Consider the following 12,022-nt stretch of genomic DNA (forward strand, 5'->3'; position numbering starts at 1 on the left):
AGAACAAAGGTAAGCAGGGAGGGCACCATCGCTAAATACAATAATCCCTGTCTTCAAGTAGGACCGAAGAGGGAGGGAGGGAGGGAGCGGGGCCTGCAACACAGACATAAGGAGAGCAAGGGAAGGAGAGGTTCATGGAAATCACTTCACCACACACACTCTCTGTATCTGTCAGACACACAAACACACAGTCTCTATCACACACACATAGACTCACTCTTTCAATCCCTCTGCCTCACTCTCACACACACTCACTCTCGGACTCAAACAGTCTGTCGCTCTGTCTTACAAACACTCACACACACACACACACAAACACTGTCTCTATGACCGCCCCTGTGGTCCGGCACACACACTCTCTCACAACAGACGGAATTAGAGCAAGGGAAGGAGGGGGTCATGGAAATCAGTTCCACACAAATTAAACAAGTATTGCATCTCCTTAAAACGCTTTTATACACACTGTATGGTTACAAACAAACAAATTAAAAAAAAACATTGCTAGTGCCCGTTTCCTTTAAAACAGAAATGGGCCTTTTTTAAAAGTTGATAGATAATTCAGAATAAAATGAATTGCTATTCTGGCCTATCCCAAAAGAGTATAGTTCTGTTCAAACAGTTCCACATATATTCACTTCCGCAGACCTTCTAACTAACTTACAGTGTACTTTTGTAGCACATAAACATGCACTCCTGCCATGTGATTATTCACATTATGTACTGTTAAACAGTTCACACAACTTGCACATTGGCATTAAATAACTTTTATAAGCTTCAAACATCTCAGTAACCTTTCACATAAAATGACCTAAGAATGACTGGGAAATTTCTTCCATCTTCTTCATGATGTGATTCCCTACAATTCAAAACACACATTTAAATCTTTATCATGGTACATCTCACCTCTCTGGATAACCAGGTTTAAGCGTCTGCCCAAAATCATGAGAGAGGCACATTTCATTTATGGAGAAAAATTAGAACAAAGATGATTTCAGCAAAGTAGGCAGGTGCCTAGAAATGTTCTATAGCAGCACAAAGCATTCTCATTCAAGGTACATTAAAAATGTTAACAACTTCTTAATCTGAACATTCAGCTAGATTCATTTACCCTGGGGGGGGGGCAATATCTCTGGAGTCTCAATTACCCATGGTACAGTAACACAGATATATGTTTATCACGAGCATGATGAATTAAACACATTAAGTACCTTAGTAGACAAACGGTTCCTTGCATAAATCACATTATCAAAACAAAAAACTGTAATTTGCAGATAAGAATCCGTTCCCTTTCAGTGCTAACTTCGGGAAATCCTGTTAAGAGGAACTGCACTGTCAAGGTACAGCTGATAATATGGTACAAACCTACATCACAAAGGTGAAAATTGTATCAGAAAATAGCAAATGTAAACAAGGCAAACCCAATACAGGAGGAGATTAGAATATTAACTCTTTCCTGTTACTAATAACACAATAAAATGCAAGGATATACAGAAGCTCATGACAATACAAAAGTGTTCCTTCAAAGGAGAAGCACCAGGCTGTAAAAGAAAATATTAATGCAATACCACATGCTGCAGGTTTTTTTTCCCTCCCTTTCCCCAGACACCACTCACTGACATGCATGCTGCAGGCCTTCTTTCCCTCAGGCCCTCCCTCCCCTTCGGGCAGCGCCGCAGACTACCTGTACAGGAAAGCTGCACGGCACCGGGTCGTCCTGCCGCTATGCTGCTGCCCTCCGCTCCAGTCATCATCATTCTGGCACAGAGTTCTTCTGCTGCTTATCTGCAGCGGATCCGCGCGCTGCCAGGGCTGTCTACCTTAGGCGGGGCCAGCGCAGAGGAAGCAGTCGCAGCAGCATACAGCCCTGGCAGCGCGCGGATCCGCTGCAGATAAGAAGCAGAAGAACTCTGTGCCAGAATGATGATGACTGGAACGGAGGGCAGCAGCGTAGCGGCAGGACGACCCGGTGCCGTGCAGCTTTCCTGTACAGGTAGACTGTGGCGCTGCCCGAAGGGGAGGGAGGGCCCGAGGGAAAGAAGGCCTGCAGCATGCACCGTTGCTGGGTGGGCCTGAGGCCAAAGTGGGTGGGCCCCGGCCCACCCGTGGCTATGCCCCTGCCCCACACATGCGACAACCCCCCTCCCCCGGGGTTAAATCCCTCGCCCATCCCAAGTCGCCAGAGGACTACGTCACCCGGCCACACCAACCTTCCTCCCCAGCACACACCTGCCTACCTCCCTCTCTTCTCCGACTTCGGACCACCGCCCTCCACCTCCTCCCCGACCGACTACCTCCCGAGTCGCCATTAAAACCCCCAATACTCTACCCCCTCCCGTCAAGAATCGCCTATGCATGTAGAGGACCCCACCCTTTCCCCACGAGTTCAAGGGTCGTCGTCCCTCCATTCATCGCTCCATCACTTCAAGATCCAGGCACCCTCCCACCAAAGCTGTCAGCAGCTGAAAAACCGTGCAGGCTCTGCCCTTCTCTCTCTATCTCAGCTCTGGTCATGCTCTTGCTGAAACAGGACATCAGAGAGAAAAGGGCTGAGTATGCACTCTTTGGTCCGCTGATGCCGGCCACCGTAACTCCCCTCCACCACACAAGCTGACCCCCACTCCAAGTCCACTGCCACACCCTCTCAGTTCAACACCACCCTCAAAGCCACCCACCACTTCCTCCAACTTTGCCAGCAAGGGACATCCCCCAACCACCCCTCCTCCAAAAAAACCCAATCCAATTAAAAAAAAACACTCCAGCACCACACTACGAGCAAAACCCACTCCCCCACCCCCAAAAAACACTGACCCCCCCCCTCCAAGCCCCCTGCCACAACCTATCAGTTCAACCCCACAACACACCCAGCCCCTGTCATTGTGAGACACACACACAATATCACACAACCACACTACCAAACACCCAGTGCGCCCAACACTCTCTCACCTACACACACTCACACTATCACACACACACACTAGCACTGTGACACACATGATCTTTCACTCTCTCACACACAGACACACAACCACCGCACCCCTCCACCCCAAAACCAAGCAAAAAAATACTCACACACATACACACTCACTCTCTCTCTATATATGTATATCCTTCAACCTCCAGCTGTGCTCCACCACCCCTACTCACCGTGACGGCCATTGTCTTGACCTCGTCCTCTCCTCCTCCAGCTCCCCCTCCAATTTCCACGTCTCAGCTCTTCCTCTCTCCGACCATCACCTGATCACATTCACACTTCTTCACCCCCCCCCCCTCCACCCCGTCCAACTTTAACCACCACCTCCAGGAACCTCCAGGCTATTGACCCCTCCACCTTATCATCTACTATCTCTAATCTCCTCCCCTCCATCACGTCCTCCGAAACTGTCGACAAAGCGGTCTCTGCTTACAATACCGCTCTCTCCTCTGCTTTGGACACCCTCGCACCATCCATCTCCCGTCCCACAAAGCGCACCAATCCCCAGCCCTGGCTGACTCCTTGCATCCGTTACCTTCGCTCCTGCACCCGATCCGCTGAGCGCCTCTGGAGGAAATCTCGTACCCTTTCAGACTTCCTCCACTACAAATTCATGCTATCCTCCCTCCACTCCTCCCTATTCCGTGCAAAACAGGACTATTACACCCAATTGACCAATTCTCTCAGCTCCAACCCTCGTCGTCTCTTCACCACCCTTAACTCCCTCCTAAAAGTGCCCCCCGCTCCTACTCCCCCTTCTCTCTCTCCTCAATCACTGGCCGACTATCTCCGCGACAAAGTGCAAAAGATCAACCTTGAGTTCACGACCAAGCCACCACCTCCTCTTCACCCCTTAACCCTCTCCCTCAACCAACCTACCCAGATCTCTTTCTCCTCTTTTCCTGAGATCACCGAGGATGAAACTTCCCACCTTCTTTCCTCCTCGAAATGCACCACCTGTTCCTCTGATCCCATCCCCACCAACCTACTCAACACCATCTCCCATACTGTAACCCCCGCCATCTGTCGCATCCTCAACCTCTCTCTCTCCACTGCAACTGTCCCTGACACCTTCAAGCACGCCGTTGTCACACCTCTCCTCAAAAAACCTTCACTTGACCCTACCTGCCCCTCCAACTACCGCCCCATCTCTCTTTTACCCTTCCTTTCCAAAATACTTGAGCGCGCCGTTCACAGCCGCTGCCTTGATTTTCTCTACTCTCATGCCATCCTCGATCCACTTCAATCCGGTTTTCGCCCTCTGCACTCGACAGAAACAGCACTCTCTAAAGTTTGCAATGACCTGCTCCTGGCCAAATCCAGAGGTCACTACTCCATCCTCATCCTCCTCGATCTTTCCGCCGCGTTTGACATTGTCAACCATGATTTACTCCTTGCCACGCTGTCCTCTTTTGGGTTCCAAGGCCCTGTCCTCTCCTGGTTCTCCTCTTATCTCTCCCACCGCACCTTCAGGGTACACTCCCATGGATCTTCCTCCACTCCCATCCCACTATCTGTTGGAGTTCCCCAGGGATCTGTCCTTGGACCCCTTCTCTTCTCAATCTACACCTCTTCCCTGGGCTCGCTGATCTCGTCTCATGGTTTTCAGTATCATCTTTATGCTGATGACACCCAGCTATACCTCTCCACACCTGACATCACCGCGGAGACCCAGGCCAAGGTATCGGCCTGTTTATCCGACATTGCGGCATGGATGTCCAACCGCCACCTGAAGCTGAACATGTCCAAGACCGAGCTCCTCGTCTTTCCTCCTAAACCCACTTCTCCTCTTCCTCCACTCTCTATCTCTGTTGATAACACCCTCATCCTCCCCGTCCCATCTGCCCGCAACCTCGGAGTCATCTTCGACTCCTCCCTCTCCTTCTCTGCGCATATCCAACAGACTGCCAAGACCTGTCGCTTCTTCCTCCTCAACATCAGCAAAATTCGCCCTTTCCTCTCTGAGCAAACCACCAGAACTCTCGTCCACGCTCTCATTACCTCTCGCCTTGATTACTGCAACTTACTTCTCACCGGCCTCCCACTCAGCCATCTATCCCCCCTTCAATCAGTTCAGAATGCTGCTGCACGTCTTATATTCCGCCAAAACCGATATACTCATATCACCCCTCTCCTCAAATCACTTCATTGGCTTCCGATCAGATATCGCATACAATTCAAGCTCCTCCTCCTTACCTACAAATGCACTCAGTCTGCGGCTCCTCACTACCTCTCCACCCTCATCTCCCCCTATGTTCCCACCCGTAACCTCCGCTCACAGGACAAAGCCCTTCTCTCAGTACCCTTCTCCACCACTGCCAACTCCAGGCTCCGCTCATTCTGCCTTGCCTCACCCTATGCCTGGAACAATCTTCCTTTACCCATACGCCATGCCCCCTCCCTACCCATCTTCAAATCTCTGCTTAAAACTCACCTCTTCAATGCTGCCTTCGGCGCCTAACCGCTCAAGATATATAGAATGCCCCAAATCTATCCACCCTATCAGACTAACTGTTCACTCATCCTCTAGATTGTTCACTTGTCTTTAGATTGTTCTCTTGTCTTTTAGATTGTAAGCTCTTTGAGCAGGGACTGTCCTTCTATGTTTAAATTGTACTGCGTAACCCTAGTAGCGCTTTAGAAATGCTAGTTAGTAGTATATATATCACCCCTGCAACAATTATTATTATTTATTATTATTATTATTAGCATTTGTATAGCGCTACCAGACGCACGCAGCGCTGAACACCTGACGCAGAGAGACAGTCCCTGCTCAATAGAGCTTACAATCTAAAAAATACAGATAGACAAGACAATTAAGGGCGAGGGAAGTACTGGGTGAGAAAGGAACAAGGGGAGGGCAATTGAGTAGTGGCTAGGTGCCAAAAGCAGTGGTGAAAAGGTGAGTTTTCAGCATAGATTTGAAAACAGGTAGAGATGGAGCTAGACGTACAGGCTCAGGAAGTCTATTCCAGGCATAAGGTGCCGCGAGGGAAAAGGAACGGTCTGGAGTTAGCAGTGGAGGAGAAGGGGGATGACAAGAGAGATTTGTCCAGTGAGCAGAGTTCACAGGGAGGAATGTAGGGAGAGATGGGAGTGGAGAGGTAATGGGGGGCTAACCACCCTAAAAGACCCCCCACTTCCTCCAACTTTGCCAGCAAAAGACATCCCCCCAACCCCCCTCCTCCCCCTCTTACACCAAAACCCTCTCAGTTCACCAACCCACCCACCCTTTCCATTGTGAGACACACACACACAATATTACAAAAACAAAGACACTCGCCCCCACACTCACAGTTCACGCCACCCTCTCTCAGTTACACACACACACAAACACACTCTCACACACACAAACTACCTCTGTGACACACATGAACTTTCACACACAAAGACACACAACCACCGCACTCCTCCACCCCAAAACACCTCAAAAAAACACACACATACACTGATGCGGAACAGGGACACATGCACACCCACTCCCTCTCTCTCTGTATCACCCCTGCAACAATAACCACCCCCCACATCCTCCCACTTTGCCAGCATGGGACATCCCCCAAACCCCGCCTCCCCTAAAACCACAACCCTCTCAGATCTCCACCCCCGTCCCCCCTTTCATTGTGAGACACACACACAAAATAACACAAAAACACAGACACTCGCCCCCAACCTCCTAATACACCCCACCCTCTCTCACTTACACACACACACACTCTCTCTCTCAAACACACAATATAGCTCTGTGACACACATGAAGTTTCACAAACACACACAGATACACAACCACCGCGCACCCCACAAACTCCACAACAACAAAGAAACAAAAACACATACACTGATGCAGAACATGGATAGATGCACAGTCCAAACCACAACCCTCTCAGCTCACCACCCCCCGCACCCTCCTTTCATTGTGAGACACACACACAAAAACACAGACACTCACCCCCAACCTACCAGTACACTCCACCCTCTCACACACACGCACACACACACACACACACACACACAAACTCTCCCTGTTACACACACACACACACTCTCTCTCACATGCTCAATATAGCTCTGTGACACACATGAAGTTTCACAAACACACACAGATACACAACCACCGCGCACCCCACAAACTCCACAACAACAAAAGAAACAAAAACACATACACTGATGCGGAACATGGATAGATGCACACTCCAAACCACAACCCTCACACAGTTCACCACCCCCCGCCCCCCACACACACACACAGAAAAAAACACGAACACATACACTAATGCGGAACATGGATAAATGCATACTCCATCTCTCTCTATATATATCATCCCTGCAACAATAACCACCCTCAAAGCCACACCACACTTCATCCCACTTTGCCAGCACGGGACATCCCCAACCCCCCCCCCCCCCCCAAAACAAAAACACTTACCCCTCTCCAAGTCCCCTGCCACACCCACTCAGATCAACTCCCCCCCCCTTGGGAGACACACACACAATACCACAAAAACACAGACACTCACACCCCCTCCCCAACCTATGCCCCCCAAGACCCCCAAACTACCTGTACCTGCAAGACAAAAACAATACAACCCAACAGCCAACCCCTCCAAGTTCACCAGACATCCCCCCCACCAAAGTTACACACACACACAATAAACAGAACACACACACTGATACTCGCCCCCACACTCTAACTTTGCACCACCCTCTATCACTTCCACACACACACACACACACACACAAAATATCTTTGTGACAAACAAGAGATCTTTGTCTCTCACACACACACACAACCACCCCCCCAAAACCCCACAAAAAAACACACACACAAACACTGATGCGCAACATGGAGACATGGACACTCACTCTCTCCCGTCACACCCTCTCAGTTCACCACCCCCGCCCCTCCTCCCCCCCTCCACTATTCTGAGACACACACACAAAACCACACAAACACAGACACTCACCTCCAACCTCCAAGTCAACACAACCCTCTCTCACTTTCACACACACACAAACTATCTCTGTGAAACACATATGAATAAAACTGTGGCACAAACTACTTTGTCAATCTCTTTTACTAAATCCTACAAATACAATAACATAACAACCTACACAACAAAAAAAAAACAAATTAAAAAAATATATATATTATACACAACACAAAAATGTAAATTAATCATTACCATGACAACACAATTATCCTAAATATCCCATTCAAAACATTAATTGCAGAAAGCAAATACCTTACTAGTGCCTGTTTCATTGGTCTCAGAAATGGGCTTTTTTACTAGTATATATATGGAGCCGATTCTGTCAGGCAGCTATACATGAGCTGTGCAAAAACCTTTTTCATCCCAATACAATTTCAAAATATGCACTAGTTCCCTACTCACAGAGGATGGGCCATTTGTAATTCATCCAGACTATACATTGGATACAATTACCTGACACATACTGTGTCTATTATTCTTTCTTTAATAAATTTCTTGACCACAAGAGTTATCTGAGGCAAGACATGGTCCTTGATATAAATTTAGTTCTAATACAAGCCAATGAGGTAAAGACAGCCAATGATTTATCTTTTTGGGGTGTGGGATCCTTCTGTGGCTTTGGTATCAGTCTGACCCTGTTTGAATGGGGACTTTTACTTTGCCACTCTCCCCATGATTAGTAACATGGGTGGCGTAAGTCCCTGAATTCCTATTTTGTTATAAACCTCATAGTGAAATTACAGCAAATGCAACATGCTTTGAACCCAAGCACAGAAAAGTGAGCTGTAAGAGTACAAATTCAAATCTGATGTAATAAAGGAGAAAGCAATTTAAACAAAGTGAGGCGGCCCAGGCAGTTGCCTAGAAAGGCACTGGAACAGCACAAAATCCTGATATGCAAGGTATATAAAAATTGTAATAACTCCACAATCCAAAAGCTCAGCTAAATAGTTCCTAGTTATTTTTTCCTTCTTTTCCATATAAACCTCAGAAAATGCTGTCATGCACCTTTAAGTAAATCAGACAATTGAAATTCAACGTAACGTGACAGAATCAGCTGTAAAAAGAAAATCCTACCAAGGCTGCATTCTTGATGGGAGGTTTTTTTTTTTTTTTACAGGATGCTAGGAAGCAGTCTTGGGCTGCTTAGGGTTAGTGATCTCATAATTTCCTATATCTTGTAATAACTTCTAACATGATGCAACAGTTAATTTCCCATCAAATCCAAACTTCTTTTTCCATTTCTTTAAATACACACAGTATCTGGTTTACGTTTATGCATAAACTTGCTTTGGAGTTCTCGTAAAACACAACACAGACATGCACACATAACAAACTTACAACATAAATTTCTCATAGCTATGAAACTGTCGGTTTAGGAATTCCAAATTCCTACCAACTCTCTCTTATCTTTAACGTGTGTTGGAGGAGGCGGAAGGCCTCCAATTATTTAATATACAGAATTAATTCCTCATATTTTTTGACAGAGAGAAATGGAGGTTTCTCTCTTTCTAATCATGGGAAAAGCTTGCTGGAATAGCAATTACTCTCTACCCCTCCTCTTGCCAAGTCAGGTAATTGAACCTGATTGCCCATGATCTCTCCCATTGAATATGGTCAGGCCTCAGGGAATCCAGCAGACAGAATTCTTTCCCATGCCCTTTGAAGTAAGGCTACTTCAATCCAAGAGAGAATTACCCCTTTTTTGTAACTATGAGGCAGATGCAGCAACCAAACGTAAAAAAATCTAAATCGTTAAAGTCCCTAACGATTTTAAAATAACGAAAAATGCACCAAAAAAAAAAGTCACACATGCTGAGATCGGTATTGAAACGTACAATGTATCAAAGAATCACAATACACATCGTTAATCGGCCCCCAAATCATGCACAGAGCAGCCAAGCGTTATGTTAGCTGCTCTGCGCATGCCACAAACAGTCAAAACACAGTCAAATCACAAGCACATGGCTCCCAAATCAAAACAAAAATAAAAAAAAAGCGTCGGGAGGGGGCAAAGGCACTGGTCAGGAGCGTCCTGTATGGCCGTCCTTGCCCCCCCCCCCACCCGTGGTCGCCGTTCCCCCCGCCCCACTTCCCCCTGCATTCTAAATTAAAAAGCAAGAAGAAAAGCAAACGTACCTTTAGCAGCCCCGGCCCCCCTCCCTTCCTCACTACTCTGTCTCCCCTCAGCTCCGCCTCCCGACATCCTCCGCCCTGTGCCCCGCCCCCTCTTGGGGTCGTCGCCGCCATTCCCCTCCTCCATCGGGCCCCCCTCCCTCTTACCGGGCCCGTGCAGCGCCTCTCTCCTCTGTCTGAAGGCGCTGCACGGGCAAGAAGAAAGCTGATGCCTGCCTTCTCCCAGCTTCTGTCGCGCGTCTCTCTCCTCCTGGGCCCGCCCCTGTCTGACGTCGGTAACCTACCTGACAGACAGATCTCTGGAGTCAACAGCAATAGTTCTATTACGCATCTCTTTGAACATAAGAAAATCTATGTTATGACATAAACACAGGGTCTGAGCTGACACCTCTAAAGGGAAGCAGTTTTAACTCTTGTTTTAGAATAAGAATGACCTGGGCTGTCAGAGACTTGAAACATATCACCTGTATAGGAAAGTAATTAACTTTTGTCTCCTCTTCTTAGAATTAGAATAAAAGATAAGAATAAAGGGATATACTAAGATAAATAGATCAAAGGTTCTGACAAATAGATTCTTTTATGGGAAAACTGTAATATGAAGATAAGGATCAAAAGCATCTTGTCACTTCTAACAACAGGACAAATGCACCTTCTGAAGAAAATGTAAACATATGCTATGTATTTCTATGTTAAACAAAGGAAATCCTGACTGAATGTAAGATGCTAATTAAGGAGGGGAGAAGTCCTCCCCTCCCTCTTGCTCTCTGTACTGTAAGGAAAGAAAACCCTATTTAAACCTTTTTGTAAGGCAGGAAAGATGGGCAGTGTACATCTCTTTTGGCTCCCAAGCCAGGGAGTCTGAAAGAATGTCCTGACCCCATTTTCCTTGTATTTCAATTTCTATAATATGTTCTTCTTTCTATCCTGATCTGTATCTATTCTATTTCTTATTTTTTTGTCTGGATAAAGAATAAACATGTGTTTTCCCCCGAAGGAAGCTTCCTTGGTTCTTTTTTCTTTTGTTGTTATTTTAATAGGCTTAAACCAGCTGTCCGGTTTCTAAAGATGAGAGGATTTGTCTGCGTAGTACTGCTGGCCTGATTGGACTCCGCGGGCAGCAAGAACAGGCGCAAACATGTGCACACGGAGTTTGTTTATTCCAGCAGCCCTTTCACACCGGATATGGTCTCTGAGTGGGTCCCAGACCACGGACCTCTTCTATAGCAGTCCCAGACAAAAGAAAAGTCCGCACTCTCTTACAAGTGGGTCCCAGACCGTGAACTTTTTCTTATACTATAGCAACCCCAGGTTGAAAAAGGGTCCTCACTCTAAATCTCAGTTACTAATTTAAAAGACATACTGATTCAAAAGACAAATAAGACACCTAAGTTGGTCCGATTGAGATTTGTGATACACAGAAAAGAAAACCGTCAGTCTTCCAAGTGTCAGAAGAACAGGCCCCTGTTTACAGGATTGATTTCCTGGGGGACTTTTAATTCAAGGATTTATTCAAAATCCATATGCACAGCTGTTCTGACCCTAACAAAAGGAAGACCTGTTGGTTCCAGCTCAAAGGACCAAGCTTTTAAAAGAGTTCTAATTAACATACTCACGAATACCATCAGACCAAGTCAGGTTTAAGCATTTTTATTTACTTGCAAGGAGACAGATCCAACTGCAGTCAGAAGGCTGTCTGACCCAAAATTTCTCCCCTCTGCCCTTATAAGTTTTCTCTACGTGCAGGGACACAAAGGAAGCTCAGTGCCTGTGTGTCTGTCAACAATATTGCATTTTCTAAAGTGTTACATTTCTAGGCTACTAGTCAGCTTGTCTGGCTCCCAAGCATATCTAGGCACATTCCATTTTACTTGTAATATTCTACTTGTACACAAGGTCAGAGAATCTACATTTCAGAGATCCTACATTT

The sequence above is a fragment of the Microcaecilia unicolor genome, chromosome 2 (assembly GCF_901765095.1).
Source record: "Microcaecilia unicolor chromosome 2, aMicUni1.1, whole genome shotgun sequence".
NCBI classification, from domain to species: Eukaryota; Metazoa; Chordata; class Amphibia; order Gymnophiona; family Siphonopidae; genus Microcaecilia; species Microcaecilia unicolor.